The sequence below is a fragment of the Rattus norvegicus genome, chromosome 10, assembly GCF_036323735.1.
Source record: "Rattus norvegicus strain BN/NHsdMcwi chromosome 10, GRCr8, whole genome shotgun sequence".
NCBI lineage: Eukaryota > Metazoa > Chordata > Mammalia > Rodentia > Muridae > Rattus > Rattus norvegicus.
The window spans coordinates 94,538,794-94,556,024 of NC_086028.1; the positions used below are offsets into that span (position 1 = coordinate 94,538,794).

General features: G+C 46.8%; 1 long non-coding RNA gene across 2 annotated transcripts in view; it reads left to right on the forward strand.

Annotated features, from left to right (window-relative positions):
* The first annotated feature begins 3,813 nt into the window (after window positions 1–3,813).
* LOC102550334 (uncharacterized) overlaps window positions 3,814–17,231 on the forward strand; it is a 59,160-nt gene continuing 45,742 nt past the window's right edge. For both annotated transcript variants that reach the window (XR_005490503.2, XR_005490505.2), the window contains exons 1-2: window positions 3,814–3,951; window positions 5,554–5,623. This is a non-coding gene — a long non-coding RNA (uncharacterized LOC102550334). The remainder of the gene's footprint in view (window positions 3,952–5,553; window positions 5,624–17,231) is intronic.

A 17,231-nucleotide genomic window follows, 5' to 3' on the forward strand; every position in this document is an offset into this window, starting at 1 on the left:
CACCATCATCATCATCGCCATCATCATAATGCCTTCATGACTGTGGAGTTGAGAAAACTAAACAGGAAGAGCTGGGCCAGTGAGATGTCTCAGTGGACAGAAAGTTTATCGCTAAGCTTGATGACCTCAGTTCAACTCCAGGAACTCACATGGTAGAACAGGAGTGATTCCTGCAGATTCTCCTCTGACCTCCACATGCACAACGTTGGCATAGGTCTGCGCTCAGTTTCATGCCTCGTCCACATTAAGTTCTTAATAAAGTTTCCTTTCTAAATATGTCCATCCTTAAAACGATCTCTCCCTCTCTTTTTTACCTTTGTGAGCGCGCACCGTGCACGTGTGTATGTGCCACGACTCGTGAGTGGAAGTCAGGGGACATCCTTGAGAGTCCGCTTTGGTCTGCCATCTAGAGACAGGGTCTCCTGTTCGGCACTGCATGCTCTAGGCAGGGTAGCTTACAAGCTCCCAGGGATCCTCCTGTCTCCACTACCATCTCCCTGCAGAAGTGCTGGGATTCCAGACGGATCTGTATCTGGCTGTCTCCAGGTTCTGAGGACGGAAATTCAAGTCTTCAGGCTTTTGTGGCAAATGCTTCGTCCACTGAGCCATCTTCCCAACTGCAAAGCGAAAGAGGAAACCAGGGCTCCAAAAGCTAATAAATGGCAGAGCTGGACTGTAGTCCCATCAATCCAGGTTTTCATGGACCGCTTTGAGTTGCCAATGGACCCGACGTGGTTATAGAGCAATCAAAGCCCTCAAAACTTCGAGGAGTGGTGTATTCTATTCATGTAGAACAGCCTTGAACTCTCCTGGGTGTCTCTCTGTGTTTATGTGGAAAGAAACTTGGTCCTTAAATGCTGAACGAGTAAATGAATTTAAAGCAGTGTTAACAAGAAGCTGCCTGGAACCCCAAGTCTTATACACTTGTCCATGAGCCAGGCGGCCTCCCCTCTAGCAGGAACTGAAGTTAAAAGGCAGGAAAAACGAACCGCTGAATCCTAGTGACAAGCAAGCTTTTAAAAATTGACTTTGACAAGCTTGTTTCCCCTTGAACTTTTCCCAGGCCGGCTTTCTCAGAAAGTAATGACACTTGTCCTGAAAGTCATCCTAGAGTCTGCAAACCGCACTTGGCCTGCACACGTTCCTAACGGGCGGGCGGGGTGGAGTTGGGGGGGTGGGGGTGGGGATTAAAGCTCCCAGGGGTTTTAAAGACTGGTGTTTATGACTGTGTCCTTGGTGCTTTGATGTGTTATCCTGGATGGATGGCGCAGCCAGCCGCATTGTTTGTGGGAGTGATTGAGTTTTTGTTTTATCAGATTCCTACACAGACTATTGGGGTGGAGAGATTACAGCGAGTGTTTGGAATTCGGATGGGTTGGGTTGCTAGTGGTGTGGGAATTTGTCAAGCTTGAGTTTTGCTTGTGGGAGTTGGATGCTGGGTCTGGGAAGGGTCTGGGGCAGATGGACCACTGGGGACTCAACTCCTCGACCCCGGGGCCCCATCGGCATGACTCTCACGTAGCCGAGATCCTAGACATGTGGAGAGCCCGAGCCAGGCATAGTCAGGACTCTGTTGGAGGCCAGAGGGCCAGGGAAGAGATGAAAGGGACAGACTGTCTCTCTACAAAGCACAGAATGCTCCCGCCCCCCAGCTGCTCCAACAAGGAGCGGGAGGGTTCTCGCGATGGGCGTCTTGTTGGCTGATTCAGCCCCTAGCCTCAAGTCCTGGCATATGGCATTCTCCTAGCCCAGCACTGACCCTGCCTACTCTGGCCACCAGTGTCTGTCCCCACGGCGCAGTGCCCTACCATGGTAACCACTGAGGAGGGGGGCGCTTGCCTTGCCTCGTCTGCGGACGGCCTGAGGTGCATAGGCTACAGGCCGAGCGCCAGAGGGTCCCCTCCCTTGCTTTCCTCAGGCTCTGAAGCAGAGTTGGAGGCAAAGCCCCAGCAGGTGAGGGGCAGAAAAAAAAAAGGGTATGGAGTGTGGGGAAATCTTCCCCCAAAGCAGGTGTCCTCAGCCACAGTCTTCCCCAACCCCCCCGCCCCCACCACCACTTCTGCATGCCCGTGGAACCAAACAAGCCCCGGGTTAGCCAAGAGATGTTGAATTTGGTTGGAAGTACCTCAAAGGGAGGACTTAGCGCCGCAGTGACTCACTTGGATCCAAACTGTGCCAGACCCAATTCCTGAGCAGATGACCTTTTCCCTCCTGACTCCCCCTCCCCCGAGGAGATAGAGGGCAGGTGGCCCATCCGTCCTTTTACCTCTGCGGTCATCAGCTGGGAGAAATTGAATGGGGGGCGTTTGACTTGCAAATGTGAGGAACCCTTAGCCCAGCTGGGAGGTAGAACAGAGTCAAGGCTGGCCTGGGGGTTGGCGGTGGGGGGGGATAGGGTGTGGTGGGAAACTGTGTTCTTCTCTTCTGGTACCTCTCTCAGCACCCGGCTGAAAACCCAGCCTCGACACATTTGTTTTCTGCTCCCTGCTTCTCCAGGCTTTTGATGAGCAAGGACCTGTAGGTTTACCCAGAGGGGAAAGAAGACCGGGAGTTTAAGACTTATTTATTTACCCAGAGTGGAATATTAGAAATAATGTTGGGTACCTAAGTCAGCACCCCAGTGGCCGCGCTAATTTTGCAAGTGTACTTGGACATCAAGGTCAGGCCACGAAGCCCAATACCCAGGTCACACTAGTGGGCTAAATCATCATTAGGAGTACAGGTGAAGGAGTTCCAGTCCTTGCCTGGCTCTGAATGTCGGATAGAGTTTCCATCTCGGATTTTCTTTGGGGGGGGGGGTTCGTATATACATTGAGATCAAGGTCAACATTAAAGTAAACCAACGTCAGATAAGCTGGCCACCTTAAAATTAGAATCCCCTAAAAAAAAATGTAGGGTAAAGCAGCCTTCATCCAATGAAGGGATTTTTTTCCGTTGATGGGAGAGGCCGGGACTCGACAGAGACTCAGGGCAGTTGTTGAGAGTTCTTTGATAGGGGCCCTTAAATGAAAATTATCAAATGGCTGTTTAAAACATGCACCCTTTTGTTTGATTAGCCCACTGCAGATAACCTTTATTAAACCTGATCTGAAATTACAGGCGCGGCCGGGCGCCCCTTTGATGCTGCGGCCGTCTTGCTTCCTGTTTATAGACTGCTGCACGTTGCACCAGGAGATAAAGCTGTTCTGAGGGATATTAAGACATAAGAGTCCCTTGGCTATTTGCTGGCACTGTTTTGATGTTTTCTTGCTCCCTAGAAATTAGCATATCCTTTTCAAAGGCTGTCTCTGATGAGGGTAATCCTTTGCCATGATGTATTTGCTGAAAGCCATCAATGATAGTGCATTGTGGAAAGAGATGACACTTAAAAGCACGATCCTAGATTATTGATAAGGAAGCAACTTGTGTAACGGCTGCTCTTGGCCTCTCTGAAACATTACGTCGACGCCGTAAACATACTGGGTTTGTATTAATGAGGATTTAATGCTTCAGAGATTTTAAAGAGACTTGCACGGAACGACTTTGCAAAGGGGAGAGCTAGTGGGGAGCAGGCTTAACATTTTCGCTAATTTTACCAAGTTAAGTTCAATCAAAACGTCTTATGGCCTCGAAAGTAGGAAGCGCTTAGAATCCTTTTGCTGGCGCAGCTTGGAGCTGATGAATCAGAACAACAGCACGGAACAAATTTAGGGAAAAGGCTTCTTCTGCCCACATGCCGAGAATGTTTTTAAAAAGAAAACAAAGCAAAGGGACAGGGAAAAATGACAGGAAAGCAGAAGAAAGAAAGCCGCACGGTGGGGGGTGGGGTGGGGAACCGGGAAGGAAGCGGAAGGAGGAAGAGAAAAAGGAAAGAAGGAGAGGAGTCAAGGAGATGAATAATAAAAAGAAAATAAGAAAGCAAGAGCACGAGAGAAGAAGCAGAGGAGGAAGGGAAAGAAGAGAAAGAAAAAGGTCTGAAGGAAGTGGGGGGAGGGGAGGGAGGTAAGAAGGAAGGAGACAGAGGTGGGGAGCTGGAAGGAGAAGGGAACAGGGAGGAAGAAGGGAGGGGGAAGGCAGGCTGCAGGCAGGTAGGAAGGGGCATTCTATTGGCCTGCATGTTCCTACGTTGTACAAGGAAAGAGTTGTAGCCAGACTAAGCTCCAAAAGCGCTTTAAGTCCATCTAACATGAAGCATTCTATAGATCCCTTTAGTTTATACTTGGTTCCCCTAGAAGTTTAAATTTGCAGGAAGCTGACCGCTATTTCCCGGACACCCGCTGCTTCAAAGCAGCACTGTCTCCAAACTTACTACCCTGAGACAGACAGTTCTTGAATTCGGGCTCTTTCTATGGAGAGCTGGTATCATGAGATTTCTCTTGGGAGTTACTGGAAAGTATAGAGGGGAGTGTGCAAAGTCCTGGCCAAAGGATGCTTACCACCTTCCCACTGACGCCCACCACCCACTGACCCCCACCGTCCACTGACGCCAAGCTAGCAGCTAAGACACCCGCAGCAGGAACTGCTTCTTAGAAATCTGTGTGCTTAAGAAGAATGAAACGTTTCAAGTGGTCAGCCTTCTTTTGTCTGCTTCCCTCGGCATTGAACATCTGTGGGCTGGTCTATTTAAAGATCCACAATCTTTTCTTAATTAAGGGCCCATTGTTCTTGGGCTGAGGTTTTGAATGTTTCTCACTTGGACGTTTGATTCCAATTTCATAACTGGAAGGCACAGAAGGGGGCGGGACATAGCTTAGAGGTATCAAGGCAAAGGATGGTAACCGGAGTAGCCCTCTGGGCACTGAAGCTTTCTGGGGACCCTTTTGTGGTCATGTCCCAAAGGCTACATTGGTGTGGATTTACTTATACAAATTCAGACCTAAGATGGAGACCAGGAGAAATTATTATTAGATTGATCATCAGCCCATCAGTGCTCTTCAGTACCTTTGAATCCTGGGTGAACACACCTGCCACAGGTGTTCTTTTGTTATGTGTGTATGCGTGTGTGTGTGTGTGTGTGTGTGTGTGTGTGTGTGTGTGCAGGTACACGATGTGTGCAGATGTACATGTGCACGCGTGTATTGTGTACATGTGGCAGTCTGAGGACAGACAACCTTGGGTGTTGTTCCTAAGTGCTGACTGCCTTTGGGTTTTTTTTGGTTATGTTGTTGTTGTTAGAGACAAGGCCCATTCACTGGTCTGTAACTCACCAGGTAGCTTGCTTAGCAGGTCAGTGAGTCTCTGGAATTCAACAGTCTCCACTTCTGTAGCATGGGGATTACAAGATAACGTGTGTGTGTGTGTGTGTGTGTGTGTGTGTGTGTGTGTGTGTGTATGTGTGCATGTGTGTGCGCACATGAGCATGTGGAGGTCAGAGGCTAATGAGTTTTGTTTTCCTTAATCACTTAGCTTTGAAACTAAATCTGAAGAGCACGGATACAGCTAGGAAATGACCACTGAGCTTCAAAGGGTCCACTTGTCCTGCCATCCCACCCCACCCCACCCCCGCATACCCCCAGCGCTGGGATACTGTATGGGGGTGGGGAGTGTCACCACTATGTTGTCTTTCTATTTCAGACTCCTCAGGAGCCATTCCTAATGTGACTCACACAGAAGCATTCGGGAGACAACCGGGCCTGGTGTACAGGTAGGAAGTCCACTCGCTCGTTCTGGGGCTTTCAAGGGCAGTAAATGATCTGTGAGTGGCTTCATTCATTCACCCATCATGATATTCAAGATGTCAAGGCCAAGCTAAAGGATTTCATGGGCCAGAGTCTGCGGACCACACCCTGCATGTCCTGAGCTTGTGTAGGCTACCCCACCCTGTAGGCCTTGACTACATTGTGTCTCTTCTATTAGGAAGAGGATGCTTGCTGTTGCCAGGATGGAGCTGGTAGAAAATGGCGGTGAAAGAATAGAAAATCTTGACTCAGTGTAATCAATGGCTTGGGACACATCCAATCTATTGCTCTAAAAGTTCCCAGGTCTTCACAAGCTACAGACTGATGTCACCTTGAGAGCCGGGGCAGCTGTGATTCATTATACTGCTTGTGGGTTGTAACTTTGACAGTGACAGCTCATTTTAATTTGCCCGTGAGTAACTTTTCAGAAAGAAGGACAGAGAAAGGGAGAGGAAGAAATTGTGAGCAAGAGTAGTGTTACATGTGTGAACGTATCAAAAATGGGTGTTTCTACAGTTCTGTCCATTTGTTGGTTTGTTTGGCCACATTAGTAATCTAACTTAGAGCCTCGTGTATACCAGGCAAGAACTCTACCCCTGAGCTACGTTTCCAATTCCTCTTGTATTTTTTATTTTGGGACAGGAGCTTGACATTGAGTTTGTTAACTCTGTCTCTTGAGTAACTGGAATTAAAGATAATGTGTCAATAGACTTCCTGCTAGTATATGTGTCTGTGTGTGTGTGTGTGTGTGTGTGTGTGTGTCTGTGTCTGTGTCTGTGTGTCTGTGTGTATGTGTTTATGTATCTGTGTGTGTGTGTTTGTGTATCTGTGTGTGTGTCTCTGTGTATGTGTTTGTGTATCTGTGTGTGTATGTTTGTGTGTGTGTGTGTCTGTGTGTATGTGTTTATGTATCTGTGTGTGTATATGTATGTGTGTCTCTGTGTATGTGTTTGTGTATCTGTGTGTGTATGTTTGTGTGTGTGTGTCTGTGTGTTTGTGTTTATGTATCTGTGTATATATGTGTGTGTGTCTCTGATTATGTGTTTGTGTATCTGTGTGTATGTGTATGGATGTGTGTGTGTCTCTGTATATGTGTTTGTGTATCTGTGTGTATGTGTATGGATGTGTGTGTGTCTGTGTATATGTGTTTGTGTATCTGTGTGTGTGTGTGTGTGTGTCTGTGTGTATTGTATGTGTTTGTGTATCTGTGTGTGTGTGTGTGTGCATGGTATGCATATGTGCTTGTGAGCTTGTGTATAGGTGTTCATGAAAGTCCAGATGCTGACATTGAATGTCTTCCTATCATTTACCACTTCATTCATTCATTCATTCATTCATTCATTCATTATTTGAGACAGGGTCTCTCAGTGAACCTGGGACTCACCAACTGGACTAGACTGACTGGCCAGCAAGTCCCAAGGATCTTCCTTCTCTGCCTTCCATCTATTGGGGTTACAGATTTGGACTACCATTCCTAGCTTTCACATGCTTGTGCAACAAGCACCCTATCAACTGAGCCATCTCCCTAGCTCCCTGCAAGTAGTCTTTATAAAAGACAATCAATTAATTCTAAACCTGTCAGGAGACCGTTTCAATAGATCAACGCATGATGAGGAGAATGAACCGGAAGCCATTTATGTTCACCTAATGGTCATGGGATAAAAGCTCCCGAGAAAATCCAGCAATAGATCTCACTACAAAACATGACAGGACACTTGTTGCACACAAGGTATTGCCATGTGGCACACCCAGCAATTAACTCCCTTATGTGTAATAGAATTTATAAATAGAAATATTAACAGGGCAGCCTCTCGGGGAAGGAGCATGGTATTCACAAAAGCACTTTATGGGCCTAGAGTAATAGAATAACTAAGTTCGGACATTAAAAATTGTCCCAGGGCAAGGGAAACTGCCTAAGGCAGCTTAACAGTTTTTTTTTTCACAATAGGAAGCACTTCTTCAACAAGTGTCCACATCTGTACACCACAGGTAATTTCAGAAAGCCAAGAGTGTGTGTACCACTGAAGAATGAGAAAAGATAAATATGGCGTGACTTCAAAATAATGACTACCAAGGGATTGGAGGATGGCGTGCAGTCGGCAATGTGTCTGCCACGTAATAAACACTTACACGCACGCGTGCACAAGGTGCTTCCACAGGGAGGCGGGAAGAAGCTAGACGCTTGCTGGGGCTCACAGAGGATCTATATAAAGACACAGGAGGAGGGAATATCTGCTGTGGCTTCTACCCGGAGCATAATCGACGTCAGACTCAGGATTCCATGGAAAGAGGAGGAAAATGGGTCCCTAGATGATCTGGATCACAGACGGATGCTTGGTCATCTTGTGGTCCTACTTCAGACCCATGACTTGATCACCTGAACTCACCTCCTCTCTCCACTTCCCCCTTCTCTTCACTCTTCCACACACAGCACAAGCTTCTAGAAGAGTTGGGAGAATTTTAATGCATTTGGGCTCATCAAGGACACGGGGGTGCCTGGGTAGGAGTGCAAGGTCCATGGAGCCACAGTGGGTTCATTGAATGGATGTGCTGGTAGACCAGTAGGCTGGTCCGAAAGCAGGATGAGTTCTAGTATGGTCATGGGTGGGGTCCTTCACCATTCTGCTTTCTCATCTGCACACTTGGGGTGCTAACTTCACAGGAGCAAAGGGGAGGCCAGGGTTCACTCTGGCTGGCTTTGTGCTTTCATACAGAGGGCTTCTTCCCAGTGTAACTCTCCTGGCCTCTGGAGAGGCCGTTGGTGGCAGGAGTCCCACGGGACTTTCTGGGAGACTGGTACCAGCAATCAGACTCTTTTGTACACAGAATTCTGTTTCTTGGATGGTGCGATGCCATAGACTGGGAAGGCTAAGGCAGAAGGACTACAAGATCAAGGCTGACCTTGGCAACTTAGTTCAGGAGCAGCCTGGGTAGTTTCAGTGAGCACCTGTCCCATAATAAAAAGTGAAGAGAGAGCCAGGGATATAGTGCAGTGGTAAAGCATTTGCCTAGTTAGTATGCACAAGGTCCTGGATTCAATCCCGAGAGAAAGAGAGAGAGAGAGAGAGAGAGAGAGAGAGAGAACATGAAATAAATTATTTTCTTCTCCCTTCTGGTCATTTCTTTTTAAAATGTATTAAGTTATCTATCTATCTATCTATCTATCTATCTATCTATCTATCTATCATCATCATGTGTGGTTCTCTCCTGAGTGTGAATTCCAGGGTGAAACCCAGATCTGTAAGACTTAGATGGCCAGCACCTATACTGAGCCAGACTCCTTTGAAAAGCCAAAACTTTAGTCTTTTGGTCTGGAAGGAAGAACCCAGTGAGCTCTCTTCTTTTCTTAGCCTTTGCTAGGATTCTTTCTCAAAGTTCCTGTCAAAAGTGGCTAAAATGAATTCAGTTTGTTACACAATTTAGTACATCTCCCGGGGCCCAAGGTAGGCACCCACATGGTGCTTATGAATGTGCACTCCTGTTCCTTGTCTGGCAGTCTCAAACATGTCCCTCTTCTTTCTTCTTACCTAAGTCAAAGCACACACACCCCTTCCCCCAATCTTCCCCACTGGCCTCTACTGCAGACAGTTTCCCCAGAAGGTCCCACAGGATCTCAGAGCAGGACACAGTATGTCCTACAGCAAGGTCAGGTAACCTGCTTCCCACACACCTCTCCTGGCCTTGTCTGTCAATCGCCTCCCATGAGGGTGAGACTGTTCTTTGGGAGCCTTGAGCCTCGGAGTTTTACACAAGGAAGGAGAAAAAAAAAAGCAATCTCAAAGTCAGACTTGCAGAACAGCACACACAGGCCGCCCCAAACCAAAGAAAGACACAAGAAAGTCTTTCCCTTCCTTTCAGCATTGGAGCATGGTAATTATGTAACTTTCTCCCTCCCTCTCAACCACATCTAAACAAGGGTAGGCAGCTGGAGCTGGTAGCCGGCATTTCACACTCCAAACCAACCCCCGACTGTAGTCTTCAAACCTGTTTCAAAAGTTTCCTTTCAACCTGGACCATTCAATTCAGTCTTTCTTCCTCGCCTTTAATCCATGTACCTGTGGCAGTCCTCTGTGGAGGAGAGAGGGAAATCAATGAGTCACCTGCCTACATGCCAGACTCGGGGAACCAGCTTGAAAGGGACATCATTCTCTCGGTCTCCCTTCGGCTGCCAGGAGCACTTGACTTCACAAGGGAAGAAAGCATGCTGGCACTCTGCAGCGGACAGAAGATGGGGGTGGGGGGCTCATTTGATAGGAGACTGACCTTTCCCAAGGGTCTTGGTTGAGTTAGGAGGCTTGCTCTGCGCTCACAGCACTGTTCTGTATGGCCGCAGATTTGACAGCTCCGTTCTCATGATCCAGATTTACAAAGGCAGTTGCTGCCTGGCTGGGTCTAATCAAACGTAGTGTCTGCTGGGTCTTTTGGGCAAGTGCACCTCTTAGCGATGTTACAGTGGTGTGGTTAAGGTGTCTATTCTAGATTAAGGGGGGAGGCAGAGGCAGGCGAATCTCTGTGAGTTTGAGGCCGGTCCAGTCTACAAAGTGAATTCTAGGACAGCCAGGGCTACCCAGAAAAGAAAACCCTGTCTCGAAACAAAACAAAACCAAATCAGATTATAATCAGTCTCTCCAGTACCTTGGTCTCCCAGACAGTCTCATATAGTCTAGGTTGGTCTCGAACTCACAGTGTAGCTAACCATAATCTTGACCTCCTGACCTTCCTGCCTTCACCTCCCAAGTGCTAGCATTATAAGCACAGGGGGTTTAAGTGGTGGTGGGGATGAAAGCCAAGGGATTTGTGCTTTCTAGGTAAGCCTTCTACCAGCCAAGCTACAAACAAGACCACCTTTGCCTTTCTCTCCCACCAGTGGTGTGTGTGTGTGTGTGTGTGTGTGTGTGTGTGTGTGTGTGTGTGTGTGTTTACATTCTTGTGTGTAACTCCAGGTACATCAGAGGTCAGAGTTCAACAACAGGTGTTCTTTCCTAATTGTCCCTCTTGTTAGTTTTAAAAACAGGGCCACCTCCTGATTTGGCTAAACTGGCTGGCCACTGTGCTCCTGGAATCTTATCCCCGTCTCCGCTCTGGGGTAACAGATGTGTCACTGTATCCAGCTCTATAAATGGGTTCTGGGGATCGAACTCAGATCCTCACGCTTGTGTGACAAGCGCTTTACTGAATCATCCCTTTAGCCTCTTAAGTTATGTTTCTTTCTTTCTTTTTTTTTTTTTGGTTCTTTTTTTTCGGAGCTGGGAACCGAACCCAGGGCCTTGCGCTTCCTAGGTAAGCGCTTAAGTTATGTTTCTAAGGCAGCTAAACTTTTCCTAAGAGGGAAAATTTGCACCCTTCTCAAGCTCCTTTGTTGTCTTGGTACAGAGCTCTTGGCTGTGAATTAAGCTGCAGACATTTGTAAGAACACAGGCCTTCCCTGCCCCATTCCCCTCTCCCTTCCTCCTCCCCCTCCTCCCCTCTCAGCTCAGCGCACAGTGCTTCCCTTCTTCCTGTAGCCACCTCTTCTCCCATGTCCTTTGTAAAGCTACAGACTTTTCTGGTGGGATAGCACCTTCTCTCTTCCTCCAGAGAGCCCAATGGTGGTCCCTGCCTCCTCTTACCTGTGGTGGGAACTCCCTTTACCACCTGCCTGCTTCAGACATCTGGGTTCTCTGTTTTGCTTTTTGCCTGGGTGTTTCTATCTCATGAACTCCCGGGGGAGAAGATCCCAGCTCTGTCATTTTCTGAATTCAGCTTTGATGATGGTGATGATGTGTCATACCCTGAAGGGAATCTCAGCTTTTGATGAGCATAAGGGGTTTGCTGTTGACAGAGGTCGGCAGCCAGCATGGAATTCTTGAGTGAGGACTCTTTCCCCCACCCCACCCCCTGAATACCGTATCTTATGCTTTGCTCTTGTATTTTCAACACAGGGTCTCATGAAGCTCAGACTCTCTACCCCTTATTTGTTCCAGTCAAAAATGACCTTAACTTCTGATCCTCCCACTTGTTTCTCCCAAGTGTTGGGGCGGCAGGCACGTACCCCTTCTTGTTTATCTGGTATTGAACATCAAAGTGAGGGATTCATGCACTCTGGGCTAGCACTCTGCATCTGAGCGCTTCCTATTGCATTATTTATTCTTCCAAACCATTCCCTCTGAAGCCAGGCTTCTGGGATTGCTTGACCACCTTCTTCTTCTTCTTCTTCTTCTTCTTCTTCTTCTTCTTCTTCTTCTTCTTCTTCTTCTTCTTCTTCTTCTTCTTCTTCTTCTTCCTCCTCCTCCTCTTCCTTCTCTTCTTCTTCTTCTTCATCTTCTTCATCTTCTTCATCATCATCTTCTTCTTCTCCTTTTTCTTCTTCTACTTCTCCTTCTCCTTTCTTCTTCTTCTTCTTCTTCTTCTTCTTCTTCTTCTTCTTCTTCTTCTTCTTCTTCTTCTTCTTCTCCTCCTCCTCCTCCTCCTCCTCCTCCTCCTTCTCCTCCTCCTCCTTCTCCTTCTTCTTCTCCTTCTTCTTCTTCTTCTTCTTCTTCTTCTTCTTCTTCTTCTTCTTCTTCTTCTTCTTCTTCTTCTTCTTCTTTTTCTTCTCCTCCTTCTCCTTCTTCTCCTCCTTCCTTCTTCTCCTTCTCCTTCTTCTTCTCCTCCTCCCCTTCCTCCTTCTTCTTTTTCTTCTTCTACTTCTTCTTTTTTCTCCTCTTCCTCCTTTTTCTCCTTCTTCATATGCTTCTTCTTCCTTTCCCTTGGGCAAAATCATTCTTCATCTCAAGCTCAAACAGCACTGCCCAACAAGCACACCAGCCAGGGTATCTAAGTGGCCACTGTAGTCTTAGATTCTGGGCTTAACTTTCATCCTTCCTATTGTCTGTCCCTTTGGTCCAGGATGATGCCTGTATGACTAAGGAAGGTGGGTTTCATTGTGATAGTAAAGGAGACCCAGCTGGACACAGGGCATCACACTGATGTGGTTCGATTCCATCCCTGGAAGATTACATGGCTGTGCCAAAGCCTATTCACAATTCTTCACCCCAGTCCTGGTCTTAGAATGGGAGGGACGTGCTCCCAGCTTTTGATTGTTGGACTGAGCGACATCTGTTTCCAGTAAGGAGTTGCTAGTGGGTATGATATCAGCAAATTAAAAATGTGCCAGGCACGAGGCAGAGCTCACTGGTAGAGCCTGTATGCATTTTAAGTCCAGGGTTCAACTCAGCATTGTAAAAAAAAAAAAAAAGAAAAGAAAGAAAGAAAGAAAGAAGGAAGAAAGAAAGGAAGAGAGAAATAAAAAGAAAGAAAGAAAAGAAGTGAAGTGCTTATACACTGGACTGGTCCTCTTGTGTCTCTGCTTTTGACACAAGAAGAGAGAGTATGCTCCAGTGAATTATGAGTACTTGGCAGGACTCCAGAATGGGCACACATTGAGCAGATCTGAGCCCAGCCTCTGATGAGAAGCCAAGCCTGGCTGTGCCAAAGCCAAACCCTCCCTAACTGTCCAAAGATGGTGAGAAAGGATACACAGTTTTTATTTGAGGGTGTTTTTGTTATGTAGTAGCATTACGTGGCTGTAGCTAGTTCTGACTGAGGGTGGAGAAATATCCCTTGTATGGAGAATCCACTCAGTTTGTAATGACTGAGTAGGATGGTCTACTGGGTTCAGAAGGACCGCCAACTTGAGCTCAATGTGAAGAGTTCTGGAATTGATTAGTTATGTCTGCCACAGAAAGAGTCACAGTGTTACAATTGCCACATGGTTTCTGTCCTATATTTAAACCTATTCTGGTGAGTTATTTTGGAGCTTCCCAAAGACAGCCCAGAGCACAGGAGTGGGGTTCACTGGGAAGTACTCACACACAAATAGGAGCTCGCAACATATTGTCTTACATTTACACGTTCATCTCTTGGACTATCAACAGTTTTGCAGGCACCCCAGGCACCAACAACTTCTTGGGAGAAAATTATTTCCTCTGAAAATAATAAAATCAAATCAGTGAACAATTAGCTTCTTTGCTAGAGAATAATGAGGTCTTTCTTCTTTCATATTTAAATATCATGATGGGGTACCTGACTTGACAAGGGGTTACATAGCCAAGATTTCAGTTCCCACTTAGTCTCTTGCCTGGGCATTTTTGTGTAGGGCAAAAGTTGTACCCCCGTGAAAAGTAAGCAGATCTACCACTGATTTAAACAAACAATCAAGAATGAAAATTTAGAGACTAGGATGAGAAGAAAGTTCTGCCCCTTTGTGGTGTCAGCCATACCCATCTCCTTTGCTTTGGAGTTTGAAGGACTCACTTCAGCGCTTATGGACTCTAGACCCATAAGTTGTGAATATTCTGGAAAGTTAGAGGAATGGTTTAGTTAATGGGAGGTAAGACTACTGCCTGACTGAGATGTTCTATTCTAAAAGAGGCAGCATCTGCCCTGCTGTTTCTCCAAGTGTTGGAAGCAAGAAAACAGTAAGGTGAGAACCAGCTTCTTCAAATTCCGCCCACTCTTGCTTCTTAGGTACCTTGAAAAGACAACCGCTGTGGAAAAGGGGGTCTTTTTCTGGAGAATAACAGAAAATCCAGGCAAAGAGATCTTGGGAATTCAACTGCTGGGGTTTGAAGAGCTGAATATGAAGTCACATCTGGTTCCATTTTGCTTGTGAAATTATCTCACACTGACCAAGCAGGTCCTTTCCCGAGTCTATAAATACAGAAGACACACATACACACATGGGTGTTATCAAACGGTACTGTGCAAAACTGAAGTTGGCTACTTCACTGTGCAGTGGAGAAAGGAGGGCAGGCCTCTCTAGCACATGTGTTTCTCTTTGTTGGGCCTGGAAGCAATCATTCGTGAAGACTGCTACTTTATCTCTAGAGGAAGACCATCCTAGAAGAGGTATCATGTTGCATTAAGACCAATGTCATGGTCAAACCTGCAGTGAACAGGAAGGCACAGAACCCTGACTGCCCACATGATTTAGGGGAAGCACTGTGTGTTAACGACGGAAGTCCGGAGCCCTGCCCCACCCAAGTCCTGATGTGCTCTTTTGAATGAGGTCTCTAATGTGCTGACCATATGTGGACTTGGAGCCAAAGGGAATGGGCTCCGTGGGATTCTTTTTTTTTCCCAATTATTTTTAAGTTTCAGAGCCTTGATGCACTTTTGCTACCTGATTCCCACTTCTCAAAAGTTCCTGGGGGGAATGCACAAGAGATGAGAACTAGAAATCAAGGGGAAAGCCCCAAGCCTTAGCTGGGATGAGCCTGGAAGCTGCCCCAAATGGAACCAGACAAGAGCAGATGAAGGAGGAGGAAATGACCCTGTCAGCTGGGTATTTGACTGAGATCTCCTCAGGCAGTGTCATTCCAAGGGAACACAAGTCCGTTTCCAGATGCGGGTTCCCACAGACCTATGTGAGCAAAAGGACCGGGGAAGTAAAGGAAAGACTGAGCAGAGGGACTGCAGAGCAATAAAAGATTATGAGGGGGAGAGGGGCCGTGAGATCACTTCCCCGACTGCCCTGGTACTCCCAGCTGTTCTCATGATAGGCTGAACTATTGAAGGAGAGGCTCCCGGGAGACCAGGGTGCACAAACCATGTAACAATGGACCACAAAGGAAGATTCCTGTGTCAGGGGTGAGATTTGTATCCAGAACTAATTCTACTACTAAACTGTGGTGTCTCGGAACTTATAGCTCTTGTGACACATTTTGTTACTGAATAGTCAGATACCTTGTAACATTCTGGTCAACGGCAGACTACTTGTGGGATTTTGGTCCCATAAGGTTACACTGCCTACTGACGTTGTAAGCTATCTTAGTCTGAGGATGTGATGACGCCATATAAGCCCTGGGCAACCATAACACAGACCACTCCCTTGTAATTACAAGGTGGGAACTGTGGAAAGAAGTTAGCTTATTAAAGCTCAGATTTCCCTGAAAGGGTCCTGGTGGGAGATTTGGAAGAAAGAACCTGTTTTATAGGTGTGGTGCACTGGGGGTAGCACTGGCTTATTTTTCCTTGTTTCTTTGGGTTGGCGATGATATGTGGGAAGCTTAGAGCAGAGTTCATAGCTATCTGGCTTGGGGTGGGTTGCAAGTCAATGGAGCCACTACAGAGTTGCGCTGGTCTCTGTGGTTCACAGAGCAGCAATATTTGTCCATCCAGAAACCCTAGACGTTATCATTTCCCCTGATGTGGAACAAGAGAAAACTATGACCTCTGCTGTTTTTACTCCATGCCTATGCTAAGGATAGCTCTGAGGGTCTTGGCGTTAATATTATTTATGGCTTTGGGTGTTTGTGTCTGCATACAGCAGGCGATGTGTGGAGGTCAGAACTTATAGGAGTCTCCTTCTACTATGTAGGTTCCTGGATTGAAATCCCATCAACCTTCGGGTTTGCCAACAAGCCCCCTTCACTCGCTGAGCCATCCCTTCCTTTGAATTATTACTGATGTTGAGACAAAGTCTTGCAATACAGCCCAGGTTGGTCACAGACTTAGGATTTTTCTCCCCCAGCACCCTGAGTGCTTAGATCACCAGTGTAGCACCATCTCACTCTCTATTCTCTCTCTCTTCCAAAAAGATCTAGAAAGGACTGAGGAGTTCATATTTTTTTCTGAGGGTGAATTATCTTAAGCTTAAAATCTGCCAGTTTTCAAGACAATAACCTCTGCAGCGCCAAGTGTCCTCTGCCTACGAACACAGCAGAAGCCCAAAGACAGGGAGCAGGCAGAATAACAGGAGTAGAAAGGCAGTATCAGGAAAAGCTCTGTGTCTTGGGTGAGGAGCGTAACATCTAATAAACACACGGTGTATCCTCACCTATACAATAACTGATGTCCTTGCCGTTCCCGCCCTCCCTCTTGTCTCCACTACATGCCTCAGAGAGGGTCCCTAACATGTCCCAGTCCAAGAAAAGCAGGGCACTGATGTCTGCCCGGATCCCAAACAGCCCCGGGAACTTGCTGCTACTCTAAGAGGAAGAAGTAAAGTTTAGGAGTCCTCAGTGCTAAATCGGCAGGGTGTTACACTTCACTCCTCTCGCCTTTTATTGGCACGACCTGGAGAATACAGATTCAGATGAACTGCAGGTGTCTAAGAAGAACTTTGATTTTTCTAAACATTTACAATTCTCTTTTATGTATACAGTCAAAAAGGGGGCGAGGAAATCGAAAATGTAAATCTTTCAGCAAATGCGTGTGTCAGGGAGATGCTGGGTGCCCTTCAGAGTTGCACATTACCTGAAAGCTTACCCAGAGAACAAAGAGGAGAAAAATTTCCAAAGAACGCTGGTCCCTGGTTCTATAGAACCAGGAGCAGAGGTGGCTCTCAGTTGGGAGGGGCCGGGCCACCGACGATCAAGGGCAAGTCTGAGTCTGGTGTAGCAAATGAAGACTGAGGAGAACTGTATATGAGTCCTCTGTCTCTCCAGGCTTGGGGACTGTGCCCTTAAGGGGATGTGGTTCCTTGTATGGTGTTCCTAATAGAACCTTCCTGGGGATGTCCTTAAAAATATAGGCCTAGGGAAAGTTATACAATGTATCACACTTGCTCCCCCCACTCTTTTTCTTCTGCTCCCATGTTCTATTCTAACAAAAGCA